The following is a 25,213-nucleotide window of genomic DNA, read 5'->3' on the forward strand; positions in this document are numbered from 1 at the left end:
CCCCATGCTGTCCCTGTCCCTGGGAGTGTTTTGATGGGGGACAGTGTAGAGGGAGCTTTACTCTGTATCTAACCCCGTGCTGTCCCTGTCCCCGGGAGTGTGTGATGGGGGAACAGTGTAGAGAGAGCTTTACTCTGTATCTAACCCCGTGCTGCCCCTGTCCTGGGAGTGTTTTAATGGGGGATGGTGTAGCGAGAGCTTTACTCTCAATCCAACCCCGTGCTGTCCCCGTCTTGGGAGTGTTTGGTGGGGGAGGGACACTTAGAGAGAGCTTTACCCGGTATTTAACCCTGTGCTGTCCCCGTCCTGGGGGTGTTTCAGAGTGGAGTAACAGCATAAAATGAAAGGCATGTTGAGAAGGATCCAAAAAGATGCGAGTTGTCGTGAACCAGGTTCTACAGTGATGGGGTTTGCAAAGATTCGGATGCGAATCACAAGGTGAAGCATTTGGCTGGTTTCCCACTCGATCGGTGGTGTTTCTGACGGGACGAGACCGACACGCCACTACAACTCTCAGCTTCTGCACCAATTCTACAGCTTAAAGTTTCTTGCCAAGGATTCGCAGCTCTAAAAGATCGCAGTAAATGGAAGAGCGAGGAAATCGCAAGGAACAGTGGGACACGTGCAGATTTTAACCGCGACGAGAATGGAGGTAACAGAGGGGCCACAGCTGCTCTTTCCCACACATTTCCTTTTGAGGAGTCAGGACATCCCACTACCGTTAGCTCCTCACCCAACAGACGGGAAGGGAGACAGTGCACAATTGGACACTGGACTGAGCAAACTGATGGGGTGCCAACTCCCCCAAAACCCGCAGCATCCGCCCGCCCACTCACTGTCAGAATCTACTCACTCTTTATAATCTCCATCCCTGGATTTGTAACAACGCTGGAGGATCAGCTTGGGAGAGGTTATTCCTCGTCATTCAGGCAAGACACTGCCTTACACAGCACTTCCTCTTGGCTGTCTGGCAGATCCCCCCCACCCCTGACACACACATATACACACACATACACATACCACCCCCCACCTCTTCCAGAAAGGAGCTCATGTAGCCCGTGACATCACCCATCCTGGCAGCAGCCCTCCTGGTTAAATCTCTCTCCCCTTCCCACCCCCCTCACGCTCATAGGCAAGATATTCAAAACAAGAGAGAGGCGTGTTACTGACAGAGCTGGGGGACAGGAGTTCGGAGCTGCACAGGGAGGAGATGTTTGCACAGAGGAAGCTACCTCTAGGCTTCCTAACCCTTAATTGCAATGATACAAACAAGAGTCAACCAGCCAGGGTGTTTTTCATATTTGCTGGTTTTTTTGAAACAAAGAAAGAAAGGGGTTGAGCATCGAGTGTTTGGGTGGTGTTAACGGAGAGAGAGCGAGAGAGCGAGAGAGCGAGAGACACACAGAGACACACACACAAAGAGAGAGAGAGAGATACACAGACACAGAGAGAGAGAGAGAGAAAGGCACACACACAACAAACAGAGAGACAGAGCCAAAATTGATCAGTGAGAATTCCCACTCCCCAAAGACACTGGCTGGAAGGTGGGTCAGCCACCTCTGACCACTCGGTCACCAGATCATAGACGCTCCAGGGTCACCCTGTCCGAATAAACTCCCCATGGGAATTTCCTTCTCGCTGACGTACACCCCAGTGGGACACAAAAAAAACAGTAGTTCACAAACACCACCATATCCTGGGGAATGAGTCATCACTTACGTGGAGGAGGTTGCGAGGTGGGGGTGGGAAGATGCTTGATAATGGCTATGGAGGGAGTGTGCAAGTGAGGAGAGCGAAGAGTAAGATGTGAGCTGTAGCTGGGGGGTTGGGGGTGTGGGGTGTGTGGAGGAGAGAGCATGCGTGTGTGCACAGGGTTGCAATTCCAGCCAATGACTCACAGCAGGCTGTTCCACATCCATGCCAACCTGTCAAATGCAACAAGCAGCAGCAGGTAAACAGCACCCAGGCCCAGAGGGAGAATGGTCCTGACGCCCAGGGTCCCACTCTCTGGAATTCCCTCCCTAAACCTGGAAACCTGCTGGAGCCAGGCACGTTGGAGGCTATCGGATGGTCTTTTGGGACAAAATAACGTGCAAGGGGATTGGAACACTGGAGAAAGCTGACACTGGTCGGGATGTTTGTTTAACACATCAGTGCAGGCACGGTGGGCCAAATGGCCTCTCTCTGCAATTCTGTAAACCCATTCATTCTCACCCTTCCTCTCTCTCTCTGACCCAGCAGCTCCATGTGTGGCTGGCAGTGAGATCTGATCCTATAGCATTCCTGGGACACAATGTTAAAAGGCACTGCATCATAGAAGTTGTTGTTGTTTTGAAACAGATACAATGGGGGAAGGGGAGGGGTCTGGGATCCAATCCCAAAGTATTTACAGAAGTGGGGAACAGCAAGGAGGTCAGGCATCAGGGGAGAACAAGGACTTTTCAATCTGATCAATGGCACAAGACGGATCTAGGAGATGGCAAAGCAGATATAGGTTAGTGTCAGGGTGCAGGTTATTACCCAGAGTATGCCGGGAGAAGGCTCTGCCACAGAGAGAGGGAGAAGGGGACCCACTGACAGCAGAAACATAGTGCAATACAGGCCCTTCGGCCCTCAATGTTGCACCGACCTGTGAAACCAATCTGAAGCCCATCTAACCTACACTATTCCATTCTCGTCCATATGCCTATCCAATGACCATTTAAATGCCCTTAAAATTGCCAAATACTACTCTGAGTAAAGAAACTCCCTCTGCCATCTGTCCTATATCTATCACCCCTCAATTTGAAGCTATGTCCCAACCGAGGGAAAAGGCTCTCACTGTCCACCCTATCTAACCCTCTTATATGTCTTATGATTATCTTATATGTCTCGATTAAGTCACCTCGCAACCTTCTCATATCTAATGAAAACAGCCTCAAGTCCCTCAGCCTTTCCTCGTAAGACCTTCTCTCCATACCAGGCAACATCCTGGTAAATCTCCTCTGAACCCTTTCCAAAGCTTCCCCATCCCTCCTATAATGCGGCGACCACAATACTCCAAGTGCATCCGCACCAGAGCTGCAGCATGAAGGGGCAGAGTGGGGGGTGGGAGTGGAGAAGAAGCAGAACTGGGACTGTGAGGGAAAAGCTGTCAGCGTAAGCTGTGGTGTTTGTTGACCGCCTCCCTCGGTGTTGGAGAATGTGAACTTATCGGTGGCTTTCCCCTCTGCCGTGCCTCAGCTTGGAACCACTGAGCAGGAGGCCATTCTGGCCTTCACATCCCTGCCATCTCTTTCAAGGAAGATTACAATTAGCCGCAGCCTCCCCTTGATCTGCCCCGAGGGCTCTGCAGCTTTGGTTTATGAATTATATGCTTTTTCATTGGTGTTCACATGTACCATCTACATGATGCACTGCAGCAACTCCGTCCTCAGACAACACCTTCCAAACCCATCGCCACTTCCATCTGGAAGGACAAGGGGCAGCAGATACACGGGAACACTACCCCTTGCAAATTCCCCTCTGAGCCACACTCAATCCCAACCTGGAAATATATCGCCGTTCCTGCCTGGGACTCAATCCATTCCGACATTATGGATCCACATCACGTGGATCCAATGGCTCAGAACGTTACCTCACCACCACCTCAAGAGCAACGAGGGAAAGGCAATAAATGTTGGTCCACACAGCCGCACCCACATTGCATGAATGAGTAGAAAATGTTCCTGACTACCTACATTCCACTGCAATCATAGCAAAACATTCACTTATAATTCAAACACTGCTCCACTCTCTCCCGGGTTATCCCACACCCTCCATCCCAACTCTCAGATTATCCTAACTCCCTCCATCCCATCCCCGGAATATCCCACAACCTCCATCCAATCTCCTGGATTATCTTGCATTCCTCCATCCGATCTAGATCATCTGACACCCCCCTCTATCCCATCTCCTCTTTGCCTTCTCCGAGATTATCCAGCATCCGTCCCCACCCTCTCCCAGATTATCCCACACCCTCCATCCCAACTCCCAGATTATCCTGCATCCCTCCATCCCATCCCCAGAATATCCCACAACCTCCATCCAATCTCCTGGATTAGCCTGCATTTCTCTTCCCCCTCTCCTAGATTATCCAGCATCTCTCTGCCCCCTCCCAGATTATCCCGCACGCACCACGGAACCCTCCCAGATTATCCAGCACCCCTCCATCCCTTCTCCTGAATTACCCGACACTCCTCCATCCCTTCTCCCGAATTATCCGTCCTCATCAACCAAAACCTTTCTTTGGCCATTTCTAAGTTGACCTTTTCTGTTACCTGACTGCTTATCTTCAGACTCTCTCTGAACCTTTCCAATCGTTTCTCTAGGATAAACATCTCTGCGGATTCCTGAAGAAGGGCTTATGTCTGAAACGTCGATTCTCCTGTTCCTTGGGTGCTGCCTGACCTGCTGCGCTTTTCCAGCAACACATTTTCAGCTCTAAACATCTCTTTGGTCCACTCTGACAACTGGGGATGCGATGCTCGTTTCTTGGAAGCCCCATTTTACATTCAAAGGAATCCCTCGCTGAAGCGGCACAACTGTTTCTTGAGGGAGAAGTCTATTCTAGACTCCAACAATCTCCCATTTCCTCGAATGCCTACAGTATTGATCACTTGGCTGGGATTGTAGGATTTGCAATCAGTTTATACAGCAGAACAAATCAGGCTATTCAGCCTCTCTGCTCCGTGCTAGCGTTTTTGCTCCACTGGACTGTCCTCTCACTCCATTCCACACCAGCCCATCCGCGATTCCCTTCTCCCACATGATAATGCAACTCATCGCTGCTATTTGCCCCAACTGCACCCCATGGGAGTAAGTTCCACCTACATTCCTAATGGATTTATTCATGACTCTCTTAATCGAAAATAGACAGAGAAGCAAACCAATCAGTCCACTGATCTTGCTCTCTGGGTGAAAACATTTCTCCCACCGTTCTGATCGGGTTTATTAGCAACGGCTTAATAAGGATAAGGGTGGCATGGCGGCTCAGTGGTTAGCACCGCTGTCTCACAGCTCCAGGGACCCAGATTTGACTCCAGCCTCGGGCAACTGTCTGTCTGGGGTTTGCACACCCTCCCAGTGTCTGTGTGGGTTTCCTCCGGGTGCTCCAGTTTCCTTCCACAGTTCAAAGATGTGCAGATCAGGGTGGATTGGCCGTGGGAAATTGTCCCACAGTGCCCAAGGATGTGCAGGCAAATACCTTTAACTTTAAGCATAGCCTTTCCTGTACAAACCTAATTAAAGTTATGATCGCTATTGCTTGGATGTCTCACTTGCCGCTCAATTCAGCTGGGCTCAGTGTAAAGCCCCCCTTTGCCTCAGAGTCAGAAAACTTTGGGGTTCTTGCCCGACTTGAACACAATTTTCGCTGATGACACAACGTGGGGTGCTGCACTGTCAGAGGTGCCAGCATACAGCTGAGTCCTTCAACTGAAACCCTGAATGCCCAGTCAAGTGCAGTAATTATTTCCATGGGCAGGGCAGCTTTCGAGAGGATATTTACCCACCTCACCCCCCAAATCAACATCAGTGGGAGCTTGCTGTGCTCAAGTGACTCACTGGCTAAAATACACTTTGAAATAACCAGAGGTCATGAATAGGCGCTAGGGAAATGCAAGTGTTGCTTTCACTTCCTAGATATAGACATGGTACGCCCCCACAGCAGAGTTCCATATTCCACAATTCACAGTGCAGAAGGATTGCTGCAAGGTATTTAATTGCTTACGTGGACCACAACACGTTTGCGTAGGTGACAACGGAACGGCTAGAAATTCAGCAGGAAACCAACAGACTCTTGGACCTTTCAGGAAACAGCGAAGTCTGCAGATGCTAGAAATCAGAGTTGAGAGTGTGTTGCCGGGAAAGCACAGCAGGTCAGGCAGCATCCAAGGAGCAGAAAATTGACGTTTCGGACCGTAGCCTTTCATCAGGAATGGATGATGAAGGGCTCCGGCCTGAAACATCGATTTTGCTGTTCCTCAGATACTGTGCTTTTCCAGCAACACACTCTAGGAGCTTTCATTCTGTTTCTCAACATGACCCGACGCGCTTGTGAAAGAGGGCCACAGCGACTCCTCACTCATAAACCAAGAACCTGCCCTATCTGCATTAAAGAGTAATCTCAGTTATTGCTGTGACCAATAATCTGAGGGCATGGATGCCCGTCTGTCTCTCTCTTTTTGTATACATAAAGAGGTGGAGGTCGACAGACTCAGGATTTTGAACAACACTTGGTCACCACCACCCCACCCTACAGTCTCGGAAGTGGCCACGTGGACACTGGTTCAGGATAAGGCTTCGATTACCTCAGTATTTCTGACGAGGAGAGTTGTTCTGATCAGAGAAGCTCTGCCTAAAAAGGGCAGTGGAAATAGATTGGACAGTGACCTTCCAAACAGGGAGCCGGAGGACTACCTGAAGGGGGTACGAGGAGAGCAGCAACAGGAAGGCGGTTAACCAGAGAGATCTCCCAGAAGTCAGCAGGAACATTGTACCGCTCAGTGTGGTGGATTCTTGTATGTTTCTTTGTAAACGCCTTGATACTGCAAGCATGACCTACGCAGAGTGCACACCCCATCTACCCACACACTAGCAGCTCACCTCAGCAATGGACACATCACCCAAGTATTTACAGCTAACCCAGACTCTGGAAAGGCCTGACTTGGGAACTCCACTGTCACCCCTTACAGGAACTGAACGCCTGCTTTCCAACACAACCAAATAAATGAGAAAGATTGCCCTCCCCAGAGTCTGACCTAGAACCTGTCTAACCTTAACCCTATTCCCCATTTCAAAATAAAGGAGGAGGAAAAGACAGTCTCGGAGGTGCCATCGCACCCCCTCCCCCCCGGGAAGGAGATCGAGCAACACCTGACACAACAAGCAAACAAGAACAAAGGACGTTGGAAATCTGAAACACAAACAGAAAAGCTGGAGAAACTCGGCAGGTCTGGCAGCATCCGCGGACAGAATGCAGAGTGAATGTTTCGGGTCCTGCCTCACATCGAAACCACAGTAAGTCGAGGCCCTGGGGATGGGTCTACGGGTTACACAACCCAGCAGCTCAAGGGAGCAGCAGCTGGGAGAGGAGAGGGGGCCCGGTACCGAGGGGAAAAGCTAGGATGGTGGGATCCCAGTGGTCAGCTCAGTTGGACGGAGGGGGTTTCAGCAAAGAAAATTCCCAGGAGCTACCATGCTATGAGAACACAGCACTTACACCATCGTTGATGTTTCTCTCCCCCACATAATGCAGTCCGATTAATAAATAGTGTAGAGAAACACAGGAAACGCAAGCTCAATTCGTGCAGGTTGCACATGACTGCAGGCCAGCTGTGCGGGAGAGGTGTATTTTGAGATGGGCAGATTTCACACTGTTTTGCATCTTGCATTGAGACCAGGTTTCTTCTACAGGACACCGTTTCCATCTCCTTATTTAAAGGAGGGGTGTAAATACGTCGGATGTGATTCAGAGGAGGTTGACGAGAGTGACATCTGGGATAAGCAGGTCGTTTTTGGATTAGATTAGATTACTTACAGTGTGGAAACAGGCCCTTCGGCCCAACAAGTTCCACAGTGACCCGCCGAAGCGCAACCCACTCAGACCCATTCCCCTACATTTACCCCTTCGGGCAATTTAGCATGGCCAATTCACCTGACCTGCACATTTTTGGACTGTGGGAGGAAACCGGAGCACCCGGAGGAAACCCACGCAGACACGGGGAGAATGAGCAAACTCCACACAGACAGTCGCCTGAGGCGGGAATTGAACCTGGGTCTCTAGCGCTGTGAGGCAGCAGTGCTAACCACTTTGTCACCGTGCCGTTGTGAGGAAAGATCAGACAGACTGGGTTAGGAGTGTGAAGGAGGATGACGTGTCTAAGATCCTAAATGGTATTGAAATGGTAGATGCCTTCATAGAGATGTACTGCATGGAAACAGACCCTTCAGCCCAACTCATCCATGCCGAACAGATATTCTAAACTGCTCTACTCCCATCTGCCAGCATTTCGCACATATCCCTCTAAACCCTCCCTATTCACATACCCATCCAGACGCCTTTTAAATGCTGTAATCATATCCTTCTCCAGCAGCTCATTCCATACACGTACCACTCTCTGCGTGATAAAGTTGCCCCTCAGGTCCCTTTTATATCTTTCCCCTCTCACCCTAAACCTATGCCCTCTAATTCTGGACTCCCCCACCCCAGGGAAAAGACCTTGTCTATTTATCCTATCCATGCCCCTCATAATTTTATAAACCTCTATAAAGTCACCCATCAGCCTCTGACGCTCAGGGAAAACAGCCCGAACCTGTTCAGCCTCTCCCTATAGCTCAAACCATCCAACCCTGGAAGTATCCTTGTAAATCTTTCCTGAACCCTTTCAAGTTTCACAACATCCTTCCTATAGCAGAGAGACGAGAATTGCACGCAATATTCCAAAAGTGGCCTAACCAATGTCCTGTACAGCTGCAACATGACCTCCCAACCCCTATACTCAATGCACTGACCAATAAAGGCAAGCATACCAAATGCCTTCTTCACTATCCTGTCTACCTGCGACTCCACCTTCAAGGAGCTATGAACCTGCACTCCAAGGTCTCCTTGTTCAGCAACACTCAGCGGGATCCTACCATTAAGTACACGAGTCCTATTCTGGCTTGCCTTTCCAAAATGCAACACCTCACATTTATCTAAAATAAACTCCATCTGCCATTCCTCGGCCCATTGGCTCATCTGATCAAACTCCTGTTGTACTCGGAGGTAACCTTTTTTGCTGTCCACTACGCCTCCAATTTTGATGTCACCTGCAAACTTATTAACTATACATCCTAATATTCACATCCAAATCATTTTATATAAATGACAAAAAGCAGGGGAGCCAGCACCGATTATTGTGGCGCACCACTGGTCACAGGCCTCCAGTCCAAAAAGCAACCACTACCCTCGGTCTTCTTGCTTCAAGCCAATGTTGGAACTAGGTCTCCCTGGACCCCCATAATGTAACCTTGCTGACCGGTCTAACATGCAGAACCTTGTGGGAAGGACGTTTCCTGTCATGGGTCAGTTCACAGCCAGGGGGCAATGTTTTAAAATGAGAGGTCACCCTTTGAGGATGCAGATGAGGGGAACTGTATTTCTCGGAGGTTTGCACAACTTTGGAACTCTGCTTTGGACAGTGCTGGAGGTGGGGGTGACTCCATGTTTTTAAGATAAAAGTAGATTTATTCCTCTGCTTGACAAGAGTCTAAGGCTGTTGAAGGCAGGGGGAGGGGGGTGCGGCGCAAAGGAAATGTCGAATCCGAAACACAAACGGGTTAGCGACTGAATACCAGAGCAGGCTCAAGGGGCTGAATGGCCTCCTCATTCTTTGGATGTGCTTGTTTGTGTGGTTTTAAACCTTGCTGAGCTTCCCTTACTGGAATACCCCATCCGCCCTGCATCCTACAGTCGATTACACGCTTGGCATTATCCCTTCAGAGTGCAAGACCCTCACCCCGACTGCTTCAAGAACTCCCAACGGAATCGGAGGCTCAAGACCCGACTGGCCTGCAACAGGCTGGACAGCTCCATCACCCAAAGATTAGGCAAAGGGTGCCTAATCTTTCAACCATCTCCCCTTCCCACCTCGACCCAGCACAGGGCTTCTGCACATCACGATGGCTGGCAGAAGGACGCCACCATGTTGTGCACTCCGTGCCCAGCCTTCCACAAACTCCGGCCAGCGTCACGTGCTGTGGGGCTCAGGGAAGTCGGTACAATCAAGGCTAAATCACTCCCCCCCCGCTGCTCCTTAGACTTGGAGGAGATGGCCTAGTGGTATTATTGCTAGGCTACTAATCCCGAAACTTAGTTAACGTTATTGGGACCTGGGTTCAAATCCTGTCACGGCAGATGGTGGAATGTGAATTAAAACATAGGACTGGACAACCCATAATGCTGTACTGAACATAGTGCCAAATTAAACTACACCCTTCTGTCTGCCCTTGGTCCATACCCCTCCATTCCTTTCATATCCATGTCATAGAGTCAGAGATGTACAGCATGGAAACAGACCCTTCGGTCTAACCCCGTCCATGCCAACCAGATATCCCAACCTAATCTAGTCCCACCTGCCAGCACCCGGCCCATATCCCTCCAAACCCTTCCTATTCATATACCCATCCAAATGCCTCTTAAATGTTGCAATTGTACCAGCCTCCACCACTTCCTCTGGCAGCTCAGCGCGAGGGAGAGCGCGAGGGAGAGCGCGAGGGAGAGCGCGAGGGAGAGCGCGAGGGAGAGCGCGAGGGAGAGCGCGAGGGAGAGCGCGAGGGAGAGCGCGAGGGAGAGCGCGAGGGAGAGCGCGAGGGAGAGCGCGAGGGAGAGCGCGAGGGAGAGCGCGAGGGAGAGCGCGAGGGAGAGCGCGAGGGAGAGCGCGAGGGAGAGCGCGAGGGAGAGCGCGAGGGAGAGCGCGAGGGAGAGCGCGAGGGAGAGCGCGAGGGAGAGCGCGAGGGAGAGCGCGAGGGAGAGCGCGAGGGAGAGCGCGAGGGAGAGCGCGAGGGAGAGCGCGAGGGAGAGCGCGAGGGAGAGCGCGAGGGAGAGCGCGAGGGAGAGCGCGAGGGAGAGCGCGAGGGAGAGCGCGAGGGAGAGCGCGAGGGAGAGCGCGAGGGAGAGCGCGAGGGAGAGCGCGAGGGAGAGCGCGAGGGAGAGCGCGAGGGAGAGCGCGAGGGAGAGCGCGAGGGAGAGCGCGAGGGAGAGCGCGAGGGAGAGCGCGAGGGAGAGCGCGAGGGAGAGCGCGAGGGAGAGCGCGAGGGAGAGCGCGAGGGAGAGCGCGAGGGAGAGCGCGAGGGAGAGCGCGAGGGAGAGCGCGAGGGAGAGCGCGAGGGAGAGCGCGAGGGAGAGCGCGAGGGAGAGCGCGAGGGAGAGCGCGAGGGAGAGCGCGAGGGAGAGCGCGAGGGAGAGCGCGAGGGAGAGCGCGAGGGAGAGCGCGAGGGAGAGCGCGAGGGAGAGCGCGAGGGAGAGCGCGAGGGAGAGCGCGAGGGAGAGCGCGAGGGAGAGCGCGAGGGAGAGCGCGAGGGAGAGCGCGAGGGAGAGCGCGAGGGAGAGCGCGAGGGAGAGCGCGAGGGAGAGCGCGAGGGAGAGCGCGAGGGAGAGCGCGAGGGAGAGCGCGAGGGAGAGCGCGAGGGAGAGCGCGAGGGAGAGCGCGAGGGAGAGCGCGAGGGAGAGCGCGAGGGAGAGCGCGAGGGAGAGCGCGAGGGAGAGCGCGAGGGAGAGCGCGAGGGAGAGCGCGAGGGAGAGCGCGAGGGAGAGCGCGAGGGAGAGCGCGAGGGAGAGCGCGAGGGAGAGCGCGAGGGAGAGCGCGAGGGAGAGCGCGAGGGAGAGCGCGAGGGAGAGCGCGAGGGAGAGCGCGAGGGAGAGCGCGAGGGAGAGCGCGAGGGAGAGCGCGAGGGAGAGCGCGAGGGAGAGCGCGAGGGAGAGCGCGAGGGAGAGCGCGAGGGAGAGCGCGAGGGAGAGCGCGAGGGAGAGCGCGAGGGAGAGCGCGAGGGAGAGCGCGAGGGAGAGCGCGAGGGAGAGCGCGAGGGAGAGCGCGAGGGAGAGCGCGAGGGAGAGCGCGAGGGAGAGCGCGAGGGAGAGCGCGAGGGAGAGCGCGAGGGAGAGCGCGAGGGAGAGCGCGAGGGAGAGCGCGAGGGAGAGCGCGAGGGAGAGCGCGAGGGAGAGCGCGAGGGAGAGCGCGAGGGAGAGCGCGAGGGAGAGCGCGAGGGAGAGCGCGAGGGAGAGCGCGAGGGAGAGCGCGAGGGAGAGCGCGAGGGAGAGCGCGAGGGAGAGCGCGAGGGAGAGCGCGAGGGAGAGCGCGAGGGAGAGCGCGAGGGAGAGCGCGAGGGAGAGCGCGAGGGAGAGCGCGAGGGAGAGCGCGAGGGAGAGCGCGAGGGAGAGCGCGAGGGAGAGCGCGAGGGAGAGCGCGAGGGAGAGCGCGAGGGAGAGCGCGAGGGAGAGCGCGAGGGAGAGCGCGAGGGAGAGCGCGAGGGAGAGCGCGAGGGAGAGCGCGAGGGAGAGCGCGAGGGAGAGCGCGAGGGAGAGCGCGAGGGAGAGCGCGAGGGAGAGCGCGAGGGAGAGCGCGAGGGAGAGCGCGAGGGAGAGCGCGAGGGAGAGCGCGAGGGAGAGCGCGAGGGAGAGCGCGAGGGAGAGCGCGAGGGAGAGCGCGAGGGAGAGCGCGAGGGAGAGCGCGAGGGAGAGCGCGAGGGAGAGCGCGAGGGAGAGCGCGAGGGAGAGCGCGAGGGAGAGCGCGAGGGAGAGCGCGAGGGAGAGCGCGAGGGAGAGCGCGAGGGAGAGCGCGAGGGAGAGCGCGAGGGAGAGCGCGAGGGAGAGCGCGAGGGAGAGCGCGAGGGAGAGCGCGAGGGAGAGCGCGAGGGAGAGCGCGAGGGAGAGCGCGAGGGAGAGCGCGAGGGAGAGCGCGAGGGAGAGCGCGAGGGAGAGCGCGAGGGAGAGCGCGAGGGAGAGCGCGAGGGAGAGCGCGAGGGAGAGCGCGAGGGAGAGCGCGAGGGAGAGCGCGAGGGAGAGCGCGAGGGAGAGCGCGAGGGAGAGCGCGAGGGAGAGCGCGAGGGAGAGCGCGAGGGAGAGCGCGAGGGAGAGCGCGAGGGAGAGCGCGAGGGAGAGCGCGAGGGAGAGCGCGAGGGAGAGCGCGAGGGAGAGCGCGAGGGAGAGCGCGAGGGAGAGCGCGAGGGAGAGCGCGAGGGAGAGCGCGAGGGAGAGCGCGAGGGAGAGCGCGAGGGAGAGCGCGAGGGAGAGCGCGAGGGAGAGCGCGAGGGAGAGCGCGAGGGAGAGCGCGAGGGAGAGCGCGAGGGAGAGCGCGAGGGAGAGCGCGAGGGAGAGCGCGAGGGAGAGCGCGAGGGAGAGCGCGAGGGAGAGCGCGAGGGAGAGCGCGAGGGAGAGCGCGAGGGAGAGCGCGAGGGAGAGCGCGAGGGAGAGCGCGAGGGAGAGCGCGAGGGAGAGCGCGAGGGAGAGCGCGAGGGAGAGCGCGAGGGAGAGCGCGAGGGAGAGCGCGAGGGAGAGCGCGAGGGAGAGCGCGAGGGAGAGCGCGAGGGAGAGCGCGAGGGAGAGCGCGAGGGAGAGCGCGAGGGAGAGCGCGAGGGAGAGCGCGAGGGAGAGCGCGAGGGAGAGCGCGAGGGAGAGCGCGAGGGAGAGCGCGAGGGAGAGCGCGAGGGAGAGCGCGAGGGAGAGCGCGAGGGAGAGCGCGAGGGAGAGCGCGAGGGAGAGCGCGAGGGAGAGCGCGAGGGAGAGCGCGAGGGAGAGCGCGAGGGAGAGCGCGAGGGAGAGCGCGAGGGAGAGCGCGAGGGAGAGCGCGAGGGAGAGCGCGAGGGAGAGCGCGAGGGAGAGCGCGAGGGAGAGCGCGAGGGAGAGCGCGAGGGAGAGCGCGAGGGAGAGCGCGAGGGAGAGCGCGAGGGAGAGCGCGAGGGAGAGCGCGAGGGAGAGCGCGAGGGAGAGCGCGAGGGAGAGCGCGAGGGAGAGCGCGAGGGAGAGCGCGAGGGAGAGCGCGAGGGAGAGCGCGAGGGAGAGCGCGAGGGAGAGCGCGAGGGAGAGCGCGAGGGAGAGCGCGAGGGAGAGCGCGAGGGAGAGCGCGAGGGAGAGCGCGAGGGAGAGCGCGAGGGAGAGCGCGAGGGAGAGCGCGAGGGAGAGCGCGAGGGAGAGCGCGAGGGAGAGCGCGAGGGAGAGCGCGAGGGAGAGCGCGAGGGAGAGCGCGAGGGAGAGCGCGAGGGAGAGCGCGAGGGAGAGCGCGAGGGAGAGCGCGAGGGAGAGCGCGAGGGAGAGCGCGAGGGAGAGCGCGAGGGAGAGCGCGAGGGAGAGCGCGAGGGAGAGCGCGAGGGAGAGCGCGAGGGAGAGCGCGAGGGAGAGCGCGAGGGAGAGCGCGAGGGAGAGCGCGAGGGAGAGCGCGAGGGAGAGCGCGAGGGAGAGCGCGAGGGAGAGCGCGAGGGAGAGCGCGAGGGAGAGCGCGAGGGAGAGCGCGAGGGAGAGCGCGAGGGAGAGCGCGAGGGAGAGCGCGAGGGAGAGCGCGAGGGAGAGCGCGAGGGAGAGCGCGAGGGAGAGCGCGAGGGAGAGCGCGAGGGAGAGCGCGAGGGAGAGCGCGAGGGAGAGCGCGAGGGAGAGCGCGAGGGAGAGCGCGAGGGAGAGCGCGAGGGAGAGCGCGAGGGAGAGCGCGAGGGAGAGCGCGAGGGAGAGCGCGAGGGAGAGCGCGAGGGAGAGCGCGAGGGAGAGCGCGAGGGAGAGCGCGAGGGAGAGCGCGAGGGAGAGCGCGAGGGAGAGCGCGAGGGAGAGCGCGAGGGAGAGCGCGAGGGAGAGCGCGAGGGAGAGCGCGAGGGAGAGCGCGAGGGAGAGCGCGAGGGAGAGCGCGAGGGAGAGCGCGAGGGAGAGCGCGAGGGAGAGCGCGAGGGAGAGCGCGAGGGAGAGCGCGAGGGAGAGCGCGAGGGAGAGCGCGAGGGAGAGCGCGAGGGAGAGCGCGAGGGAGAGCGCGAGGGAGAGCGCGAGGGAGAGCGCGAGGGAGAGCGCGAGGGAGAGCGCGAGGGAGAGCGCGAGGGAGAGCGCGAGGGAGAGCGCGAGGGAGAGCGCGAGGGAGAGCGCGAGGGAGAGCGCGAGGGAGAGCGCGAGGGAGAGCGCGAGGGAGAGCGCGAGGGAGAGCGCGAGGGAGAGCGCGAGGGAGAGCGCGAGGGAGAGCGCGAGGGAGAGCGCGAGGGAGAGCGCGAGGGAGAGCGCGAGGGAGAGCGCGAGGGAGAGCGCGAGGGAGAGCGCGAGGGAGAGCGCGAGGGAGAGCGCGAGGGAGAGCGCGAGGGAGAGCGCGAGGGAGAGCGCGAGGGAGAGCGCGAGGGAGAGCGCGAGGGAGAGCGCGAGGGAGAGCGCGAGGGAGAGCGCGAGGGAGAGCGCGAGGGAGAGCGCGAGGGAGAGCGCGAGGGAGAGCGCGAGGGAGAGCGCGAGGGAGAGCGCGAGGGAGAGCGCGAGGGAGAGCGCGAGGGAGAGCGCGAGGGAGAGCGCGAGGGAGAGCGCGAGGGAGAGCGCGAGGGAGAGCGCGAGGGAGAGCGCGAGGGAGAGCGCGAGGGAGAGCGCGAGGGAGAGCGCGAGGGAGAGCGCGAGGGAGAGCGCGAGGGAGAGCGCGAGGGAGAGCGCGAGGGAGAGCGCGAGGGAGAGCGCGAGGGAGAGCGCGAGGGAGAGCGCGAGGGAGAGCGCGAGGGAGAGCGCGAGGGAGAGCGCGAGGGAGAGCGCGAGGGAGAGCGCGAGGGAGAGCGCGAGGGAGAGCGCGAGGGAGAGCGCGAGGGAGAGCGCGAGGGAGAGCGCGAGGGAGAGCGCGAGGGAGAGCGCGAGGGAGAGCGCGAGGGAGAGCGCGAGGGAGAGCGCGAGGGAGAGCGCGAGGGAGAGCGCGAGGGAGAGCGCGAGGGAGAGCGCGAGGGAGAGCGCGAGGGAGAGCGCGAGGGAGAGCGCGAGGGAGAGCGCGAGGGAGAGCGCGAGGGAGAGCGCGAGGGAGAGCGCGAGGGAGAGCGCGAGGGAGAGCGCGAGGGAGAGCGCGAGGGAGAGCGCGAGGGAGAGCGCGAGGGAGAGCGCGAGGGAGAGCGCGAGGGAGAGCGCGAGGGAGAGCGCGAGGGAGAGCGCGAGGGAGAGCGCGAGGGAGAGCGCGAGGGAGAGCGCGAGGGAGAGCGCGAGGGAGAGCGCGAGGGAGAGCGCGAGGGAGAGCGCGAGGGAGAGCGCGAGGGAGAGCGCGAGGGAGAGCGCGAGGGAGAGCGCGAGGGAGAGCGCGAGGGAGAGCGCGAGGGAGAGCGCGAGGGAGAGCGCGAGGGAGAGCGCGAGGGAGAGCGCGAGGGAGAGCGCGAGGGAGAGCGCGAGGGAGAGCGCGAGGGAGAGCGCGAGGGAGAGCGCGAGGGAGAGCGCGAGGGAGAGCGCGAGGGAGAGCGCGAGGGAGAGCGCGAGGGAGAGCGCGAGGGAGAGCGCGAGGGAGAGCGCGAGGGAGAGCGCGAGGGAGAGCGCGAGGGAGAGCGCGAGGGAGAGCGCGAGGGAGAGCGCGAGGGAGAGCGCGAGGGAGAGCGCGAGGGAGAGCGCGAGGGAGAGCGCGAGGGAGAGCGCGAGGGAGAGCGCGAGGGAGAGCGCGAGGGAGAGCGCGAGGGAGAGCGCGAGGGAGAGCGCGAGGGAGAGCGCGAGGGAGAGCGCGAGGGAGAGCGCGAGGGAGAGCGCGAGGGAGAGCGCGAGGGAGAGCGCGAGGGAGAGCGCGAGGGAGAGCGCGAGGGAGAGCGCGAGGGAGAGCGCGAGGGAGAGCGCGAGGGAGAGCGCGAGGGAGAGCGCGAGGGAGAGCGCGAGGGAGAGCGCGAGGGAGAGCGCGAGGGAGAGCGCGAGGGAGAGCGCGAGGGAGAGCGCGAGGGAGAGCGCGAGGGAGAGCGCGAGGGAGAGCGCGAGGGAGAGCGCGAGGGAGAGCGCGAGGGAGAGCGCGAGGGAGAGCGCGAGGGAGAGCGCGAGGGAGAGCGCGAGGGAGAGCGCGAGGGAGAGCGCGAGGGAGAGCGCGAGGGAGAGCGCGAGGGAGAGCGCGAGGGAGAGCGCGAGGGAGAGCGCGAGGGAGAGCGCGAGGGAGAGCGCGAGGGAGAGCGCGAGGGAGAGCGCGAGGGAGAGCGCGAGGGAGAGCGCGAGGGAGAGCGCGAGGGAGAGCGCGAGGGAGAGCGCGAGGGAGAGCGCGAGGGAGAGCGCGAGGGAGAGCGCGAGGGAGAGCGCGAGGGAGAGCGCGAGGGAGAGCGCGAGGGAGAGCGCGAGGGAGAGCGCGAGGGAGAGCGCGAGGGAGAGCGCGAGGGAGAGCGCGAGGGAGAGCGCGAGGGAGAGCGCGAGGGAGAGCGCGAGGGAGAGCGCGAGGGAGAGCGCGAGGGAGAGCGCGAGGGAGAGCGCGAGGGAGAGCGCGAGGGAGAGCGCGAGGGAGAGCGCGAGGGAGAGCGCGAGGGAGAGCGCGAGGGAGAGCGCGAGGGAGAGCGCGAGGGAGAGCGCGAGGGAGAGCGCGAGGGAGAGCGCGAGGGAGAGCGCGAGGGAGAGCGCGAGGGAGAGCGCGAGGGAGAGCGCGAGGGAGAGCGCGAGGGAGAGCGCGAGGGAGAGCGCGAGGGAGAGCGCGAGGGAGAGCGCGAGGGAGAGCGCGAGGGAGAGCGCGAGGGAGAGCGCGAGGGAGAGCGCGAGGGAGAGCGCGAGGGAGAGCGCGAGGGAGAGCGCGAGGGAGAGCGCGAGGGAGAGCGCGAGGGAGAGCGCGAGGGAGAGCGCGAGGGAGAGCGCGAGGGAGAGCGCGAGGGAGAGCGCGAGGGAGAGCGCGAGGGAGAGCGCGAGGGAGAGCGCGAGGGAGAGCGCGAGGGAGAGCGCGAGGGAGAGCGCGAGGGAGAGCGCGAGGGAGAGCGCGAGGGAGAGCGCGAGGGAGAGCGCGAGGGAGAGCGCGAGGGAGAGCGCGAGGGAGAGCGCGAGGGAGAGCGCGAGGGAGAGCGCGAGGGAGAGCGCGAGGGAGAGCGCGAGGGAGAGCGCGAGGGAGAGCGCGAGGGAGAGCGCGAGGGAGAGCGCGAGGGAGAGCGCGAGGGAGAGCGCGAGGGAGAGCGCGAGGGAGAGCGCGAGGGAGAGCGCGAGGGAGAGCGCGAGGGAGAGCGCGAGGGAGAGCGCGAGGGAGAGCGCGAGGGAGAGCGCGAGGGAGAGCGCGAGGGAGAGCGCGAGGGAGAGCGCGAGGGAGAGCGCGAGGGAGAGCGCGAGGGAGAGCGCGAGGGAGAGCGCGAGGGAGAGCGCGAGGGAGAGCGCGAGGGAGAGCGCGAGGGAGAGCGCGAGGGAGAGCGCGAGGGAGAGCGCGAGGGAGAGCGCGAGGGAGAGCGCGAGGGAGAGCGCGAGGGAGAGCGCGAGGGAGAGCGCGAGGGAGAGCGCGAGGGAGAGCGCGAGGGAGAGCGCGAGGGAGAGCGCGAGGGAGAGCGCGAGGGAGAGCGCGAGGGAGAGCGCGAGGGAGAGCGCGAGGGAGAGCGCGAGGGAGAGCGCGAGGGAGAGCGCGAGGGAGAGCGCGAGGGAGAGCGCGAGGGAGAGCGCGAGGGAGAGCGCGAGGGAGAGCGCGAGGGAGAGCGCGAGGGAGAGCGCGAGGGAGAGCGCGAGGGAGAGCGCGAGGGAGAGCGCGAGGGAGAGCGCGAGGGAGAGCGCGAGGGAGAGCGCGAGGGAGAGCGCGAGGGAGAGCGCGAGGGAGAGCGCGAGGGAGAGCGCGAGGGAGAGCGCGAGGGAGAGCGCGAGGGAGAGCGCGAGGGAGAGCGCGAGGGAGAGCGCGAGGGAGAGCGCGAGGGAGAGCGCGAGGGAGAGCGCGAGGGAGAGCGCGAGGGAGAGCGCGAGGGAGAGCGCGAGGGAGAGCGCGAGGGAGAGCGCGAGGGAGAGCGCGAGGGAGAGCGCGAGGGAGAGCGCGAGGGAGAGCGCGAGGGAGAGCGCGAGGGAGAGCGCGAGGGAGAGCGCGAGGGAGAGCGCGAGGGAGAGCGCGAGGGAGAGCGCGAGGGAGAGCGCGAGTGAGTGTGAGTGAGTGAGTGAGTGAGTGAGAGAGTGAGAGTGAGAGTGAGAGTGAGAGTGAGAGAGAGCCTACCTCTGCACCAGAAGACCCAGGTTTCTCCCCCCCCCCCCAGGTTATTGACATCCTTTGGTACTTTTTCCAGTTTAGTAACATCCTATCTGTAGCAGGGTGACCAGTGCTGTACACAGTACCCTGAATGTGGTCTCACAAACATTTTGTACAGTCAGAAGGGAAAAGTCCCCATGTTGTTGGGCTAAAAGGGCAGCTCCTCATTAAAAAGTGTCCCTTAGTTCAGAGGACAGAAATGAGAACAGAAAATATTGACTACACTCTGAAATGACTACACTGACTCCAGTGAGCTCTGAACTGCACTGCCTGGGAGGGTCGTTGAGGTGGGAAACCTCTCACCCTGTGAAAGGCACTTGGATGAGCATTTGAAGTGACATAACATGCAAAATGGTGGTGGAAAAGTGGGACTAGAGTTGCTTTAGAGCTTTGATAGGGAGCCACAATGGGACGTAGGGTCTCTTCTGCAATGTAGGAGTCTATGATTCTGTGGAGAGCTACTCCGAGAATCCCAAATGCAGCCCGACAAGATTGGGATCGGATGGTTAGGGGGTTGCTTTTTGGTCAGTGCTGATGCGATGGTGTAGGTTTGCTGCAGATCTTGGTGACTGTCAGAAAGGGCTGGCCCTAGGCCAGGGCCAGTTTGCAGACAGTCTGGTTTATAGTTACAGCACAGGCACTTCATGAACCTGGCAAACTTACTTCCCCAGAGCTAGTCTCAGAGGTTAAGACTGGTATCAACATTGGGACTCCAGTCAGCTTGCTTTCATTAACCTCTTGTTCCAATACTGGCTCATTACAGACACAGTTTATAATGCAGAAAATGATTACTTTCTGCCTGCTTTCACCAAGGAAAATGCAAGTACCAAGGAACCTCGATTATCTGAACGCCTCAGGCAGGGAGTATTTTGTTCGGACAACATAGTTTAGCCAAGCATCAGGACCTTGCGATCTTGCCCGGATAATCCAAAATTCGGATAATTGCATGCCGGATAATCGTGGCTCCTGTGTAATCTTCCAGAACTGGAGACCCAAATAGTTAGGGAAGATAAAGTCACCGTATTCGTACCAGACCATAGGGCTCCTCTCTCTCTGGGGAGAGAGGGGGAGGGAGGGAGACAGAGAGCGGCAGACAGAGAGCGGCAGACAGAGAGCGACAGACAGAGAGCGACAGACAGACAGGTGTTGGTTTAAACCGACTCCTCAGCTCGGTAGGCCGGATGGCTGGGACACAGTGCAGAGTGGATTCAATTCCCACACCAGCTGAAGTTACCATGGAGAGCTGTTGCCAATCTCTCCCCTCAGCTGAACTATGGTGTCCCTCAGGTTAAATCAACACAAGTTATCTCTCTCGCTTGGTCTCTCTCTCGAATGAGAGGGGAGCCCTAGGGCCTGGTAAAACGATGGTAGCTAGGGAGGATCAGGTGGTTAAAGGAAATTAGTGCAAGAAAGAAGACCATATTGAAGAAATTAATCAAGCTGATAATTGATAAAATCTTTAGACCCGATGGCATGAAACAGATTACAGTTGGGAGGTGGAAGACCTGGTAAAACAGCGCACTGAGAACAACCTAGCTCTCAATGCTGGCAAAACCAAGGAACTCATTATTAACTTTTGGCAGGATGTTACTCATGCCCCCTACACATTAACAGCACAGAGGTGGAATGAGTGGAGAGTGTCAAGCTCCTGAGAGTGGGCATCCACAACAGGCTTTCTTGGATTCTTCATGTAAACGCACTGGTTACAAAGACCCAACAACGTCTCTTCTTCCTCAGGCAGCTGAGGAAATTTGGCATGATGGTGAATACCCTCGCCAACTTTTATAGGTGCACCATCGAGCGCTTTCTGTCTGGATGTATCACTATCTGTACCATTCAAGATCGGAGTCTGTTGCAGAGAGTGGTGAACTCAGCCCATCATACTGAATGGACTCACAAACTGTTAACATTCGCCTGTACCTGTGTTTTTGTTTTTGCCACTGTTTACCCATCACTTACTATCTATGCTACTTAACTCGTGATCTGCCTGTATTGCTTGCAAGACTGTGCCTCGGTACACATGACAATAAATTCAATTCAATTCAAATTGCTGAAAGCGATGGCCATAGAGATAGTTGATGCATTGATAATTATCTTCCAAAAGTGATTGGATTCTCAAAATGATTCCTGTGGATTGGGTGGTAACTAACGTAATGCCACTCGGTCAGAGGCTGCGAAATCTGTTCTGAGTAACTGACCTCCTGACTCCCCAAAGCCTGTCTCACCATTGACTAGGCACAAGTCAGGATTGGGATGCACTCCACCAGACTTGACTGGATGGGTGTGACTCCAACAATAGAGTTGTACAGCATGGAACAGACCCTTCAGTCCAACTCATCCACGCCGATCAGATACCCTAAATAAATTTAGTCCCACTTGCCAGCATTTGGCCCATATCCCTCTAAACCCCTTCATATTCATGTAACCATCCAGATGCCTTTTAAATGTTGTAACTGCACAATACTGCAGAAGCGTGACACCATCCAGGACAAAGCAGCCTGTATCACTGGCACCACATTCACAAGCATCTACTCCCTCCACCACTGACGCTCAGTCGCAGCAGCGTGTACTATCTACAAGATGCAGTGCAGAAATTTACTGAGGTTCCTTAGACAGCACCTTCCAAACCACTGCATCCAGAAGGACAAGGGCAGCAGATACAGCGGAACACCACCACCTGCAAGGTCCCCTCCATTCCCGACTTGGAAATATATCACTCTTCTTTCAGTGTCACTGGGTCAAAACCCCACAACCCCCTTCTTTAACAGCATCATGGGTGTCTCTATAGCACATGGATTTCAGTGATTCGAGAGGATTGCTCGCCACAATCTTCTAGAGGGCAACCAGGGATGGGCCATGATCACCTCCCTTATGTAAATAAAAACAACTAATTTACAAGGGAACTGGAGAGAAAACAGGGAGCTGCAGACCCTTCAACCTTACATTAGCACAAGGGACATGCTGGAATGTATCATCAAGGATTTGATAAATAGACATTCTGATAATAACAATCTTTTTGGACTCAATCAGCATGGATTTTGTGAATGTTTGATGATCTTGAAATTATGGATGTGCCTAACAAAAATGATAAGGAGGAGCCAATGGACGTGATATGCTTAGATTTTCAGAAGGCTTTTGATATACCCCTTCATGAGACTAGTCAGAAAAATTAAAGCACGTAGGAGATAGGAGGTATGTACTGGCATTGATTAACTCAGAGAAACACGGGGTCGGGTCATGGTCGTGTTGGGGGATCACAAGGATCAGTACCTGGTCCACAGCTGTTCACAATAAATATCAGTGACTTAGAGGTAGGACCAAAATGCAATATTTCTAAATTTTCAGATGCTACAAAGCTGAGTGGGAATGCGTGTTGTGAGGAAGGCAGCTTCAGGAGGATTTGGACAGGCTTTGTGAATGGAGAGGCATGAGACAGACGCTATATAATGTGGAAAATGTGAGGTGATCCTCTTCGGTGACAAACAGATGTGTGGAGTACTTTTTAAATGGGAAGTGTAAACGCACAGTGAGACCAAGGGGTCCTTGTTGAAAAGTCACTGAAGGCCAATGTTCAGGTGAAGCAAGTTATCAGGAAGCCTGGTGGAATGCTAGCCTTTATTGTGAGAGAGTTTGAGTACAGGAGTCGTGAGGTCTTGATTCAATTGTCCAGGAGCTTGGTTAGATCACACCTGGAATACAGCGTGTGCAGTTCTGCTCTCCTTATCTCAGGGAGGACATTATTGCGAGAGAGGAAGTGCATCAAGAGTTTAACAGACTTGTTCCCAGGATACTAGGACCGTCCTGTGAAAAGTGATCAGCAACATTGGGCCTGGTAGTGGAGGGGGCATTGCGCTGGGTGCCAGGAACATTTGGGAGAAATCTAACCTTTGTGTTCTTTATGTACAATCTCTCAGTGCCTCCCACACATACTATCACAAGCACTCAGTACAACACGCTGTCTATTACACAAACTGCCCATAGTCTTACTACAGACAAACAACCTTCAGCAAGAGATTTCAAACTGAGGGAACCAAGCCAAAACATATCTAGCACTGGAGGGACCATCTTAAAGTTTGACCAAAGAGCTGAAATCGAAGGCCATGATGAAAGGGAAGTAGAGAGTTGACAGAAGAAATACTGCACGTATCTCTCTCACACATTTGAGAGAATGACTCATACAAACAATAAAAACCACTAGTGGTTTCCCCAACATACACACATCAGGACATAGTGAGCCACACAATACAAAAAAAAGGTGAATGTGAAAATGACAAGGGGGGGGCGAGTGCAAAAATGCAGAGCTCATCCCCTCATTCCTTCCTCTCTCGGTTCAGGACAGGGAATGCAGGAAATCGGACTTCAATGTTCAAACATAGCTCTGGTGCTGAAAAACCATATACACACACATCCGCCCCACCACACAGCGCGCCTCTCTACTTCAGAGACCAGCTTTGACCTGGCGGGTTATTACTGGCTGATTGAGGAGCGTGACGCACCAGACTGCAAGTGGTGTGCGTGACTTCCAAGTCAGCAGGCAGAGACTGGACACGAAGCTGAGGCCAATCCTCCACACTGACAGTGCCAGTACTGAGTGGGGGCCTAACCAGAGACCGAAATAGAGGAACAAATTGCAGGAATGCTAAAAGGCTGCCTCTATTTCTCTCCCTTCTCCACAGATGCTGCCAGACCGGCTGAGTTTCTCCAGCAGTTTTTGTTTTGGTTTCAGGATCAGCAGCATTCCACTGTTTGCGTTACAGTTCTTCCCTGGGGCCAATGTTCACCTCTCTGATCGAAGTCACTAAAAGGAGAGAGTCTGGGTAATTACTCCACGGGGGATCTTACTGAGCACAAACTGCTCATCACAATTCCACAGTAACTGCAGTCTCCCTACACGCGAGGCACCTGGGACCACCCAGAGCCCACGCTCTCTGGTTGAGCTCTCCAACCTTAAACATGTCCTTCCGTAACACTTTCACAAACGAAGTTAATCAACCTGTTGCAACAAGGGGAACACGAGGGGACCGTTTCAGACAGGGGAGTCACAGATAAGCTGGAAGCTCAACAGTACACGGGTAGGACAGGCTGGTACCTGAAGGAAAACGTGGAGTGAGAGTGGGTGAAACAGGGAGCCGGACAGGAGTGAAGCAGTCTCAGGTCCATGAAGCACACGGCTGGTTTGCAATCCCTCTGTCCACCAGGTCGTCGCACACCAGCACCTGAACGGAACAGAGAGTAGGTCAGGTCAGGTCAGGTCAGCATGTTTCTGCCAGGCTGAGCAAATTACCTGGTCAAGTAGCTACTGGCCTCATGCCCATCTTCAAAATAACTTCAACCAGCGCCGGGGGGGGGGGGGGGGGGGAGAAACAAGAGAATAGAGAGAAGGGGAGGAAGAGGGGTAATGAGAGAGAGAGAGAGAGAGCGCGAGAGTGTGTGTGTGTGTGTGTCGGGGAGGGGGGCGAGGAGAGAGAGAGAGAGCGTGCACGCGCGCGGGGGAGGGGGCATTCCTGATTGTTGATCTAAGACAGTAACTCGTAAGTACATTCTCCTTGCTGTGACTTGCAGCCCACAAGAGGAAACATCTCCACATCTACCCCATCAAATCCCTTTCCTTACTTTGAGGATAGGTCACCTCACAGCTTTGAGGCCAATTTCAGACGTTCTGGATTGTTCTAACCACTTGCGGGTCTGATACCATCACCCCCACATCATCCACATGCAAAAGATCAAATCACACAAAACTTTCTCTGCTTTTAATCCGGCTCAGGACCACGCAGCCAGAGCATGTATGGAATATTTCTTTCCCTCGTCCAGAGGCCTCTTCTGGGTTACCATGTCCAGTTCTAGTCACCCTGTTATAGGAAGGATATTATTAAACTGGAGAGGGTTCAGAACAGATTTACCAAGATGTTGCCAGGACTGGAGGGTTTGGGTTAGAAGGGAAGGCTGGATAAGCTGGGATTTTTCCCACCAGATAGATGGAGGCTGAGGGGTGACCTTATCGAGGTTTATAAAATCATGAGGGTAAATAGCAAGGGTCTTTTTTCCCTAGGGTAAAGGGAGTACAAAACTACAGGGCATTTTGTTTTGTTCAGGTAAGAGGAAGAAGATTTAAAAAGGACACGAGGAGCAACTTTCTTTTTACACAGAGTGTGGTTCGTGTGCGGAATGAACTTTCAGAGGACGTGGGTATGATTATAACGTTTAAAAGACATTTGGATAGGTACATGAAGAGGAAAGGTTTGGAGGGATATGGACCAGGAGAAGGCAAACAGGACTAATCTTTGCGAGAACCTTAACGGGACTAGTTTAGGTTGGGAACATGGTCGGCGTGGATAAGTTGGACCGAAGGGTCTGTTTCCATCCTGTACAACTCTATGATGTATTCTTGTACATATTGCAATCGTAAAAAAAGTCTGTCTAAACGGCCTGTTGTGAGTGTCAATCCAAGCTGAGGGTAAGGCTGTATCTCATCTGTGAGATGGCACAAAAGCCTGACATGCTTTTGTGGCAGTAAGGAGGGGGAGTTTTGGAAGGACATTGGCTAGGCCACTGTGGGAATATTGCGTGCAATTCTGGTCTCCTTCCTG

General features: G+C 57.4%; 1 protein-coding gene across 1 annotated transcript in view; it reads right to left on the reverse strand.

The window, feature by feature from the left end:
• LOC122544715 (zinc finger protein 687-like) overlaps positions 1-23,873 on the reverse strand; it is a 55,720-nt gene extending 31,847 nt beyond the window's left edge. Inside the window, exon 1 of the mRNA XM_043684005.1 lies at positions 23,716-23,873. The gene's annotated coding sequence lies outside the window, so the exon portion shown is untranslated. The remainder of the gene's footprint in view (positions 1-23,715) is intronic.
• Between the last annotated feature and the right edge of the window lie 1,340 nt (positions 23,874-25,213).

This window comes from Chiloscyllium plagiosum, chromosome 51, assembly GCF_004010195.1.
Source record: "Chiloscyllium plagiosum isolate BGI_BamShark_2017 chromosome 51, ASM401019v2, whole genome shotgun sequence".
In the NCBI taxonomy this organism is placed as follows: domain Eukaryota; kingdom Metazoa; phylum Chordata; class Chondrichthyes; order Orectolobiformes; family Hemiscylliidae; genus Chiloscyllium; species Chiloscyllium plagiosum.